The sequence below is a fragment of the Juglans regia genome, unplaced genomic scaffold (genome assembly GCF_001411555.2).
Source record: "Juglans regia cultivar Chandler unplaced genomic scaffold, Walnut 2.0 Scaffold_5632, whole genome shotgun sequence".
NCBI lineage: Eukaryota > Viridiplantae > Streptophyta > Magnoliopsida > Fagales > Juglandaceae > Juglans > Juglans regia.
Genome location: NW_023360501.1, coordinates 1 through 208, shown reverse-complemented (window position 1 = coordinate 208; position 208 = coordinate 1). Strand labels below are relative to the sequence as shown.

Here is a 208-nt window from a genome sequence, read left to right as displayed (position 1 = left end):
CCGAGTGGTCCTTCTTGTCAATTTATCTCGCAAGGCGGAGAAAACAAAAACGAGGGGTGCAACACGAGGACTTCCCAGGAGGTCACCCATCCTAGTACTACTCACGCCCAAGCACGCTTAACTGCGGAGTTCTGATGGGATCCGGTGCATTAGTGCTGGTATGATCGCACCCATCAAACTAATTACTTAAAATTCATATAATCCTTGA

The 208-nt window shown here is 47.6% G+C and overlaps 1 non-coding gene across 1 annotated transcript; it reads right to left on the bottom strand.

The window, feature by feature from the left end:
• Positions 1–53: 53 nt before the first annotated feature.
• LOC118345901 lies at positions 54–172 on the bottom strand. The gene has a single exon (XR_004799341.1). It is a non-coding gene; the product is annotated as a 5S ribosomal RNA (ribosomal RNA).
• Between the last annotated feature and the right edge of the window lie 36 nt (positions 173–208).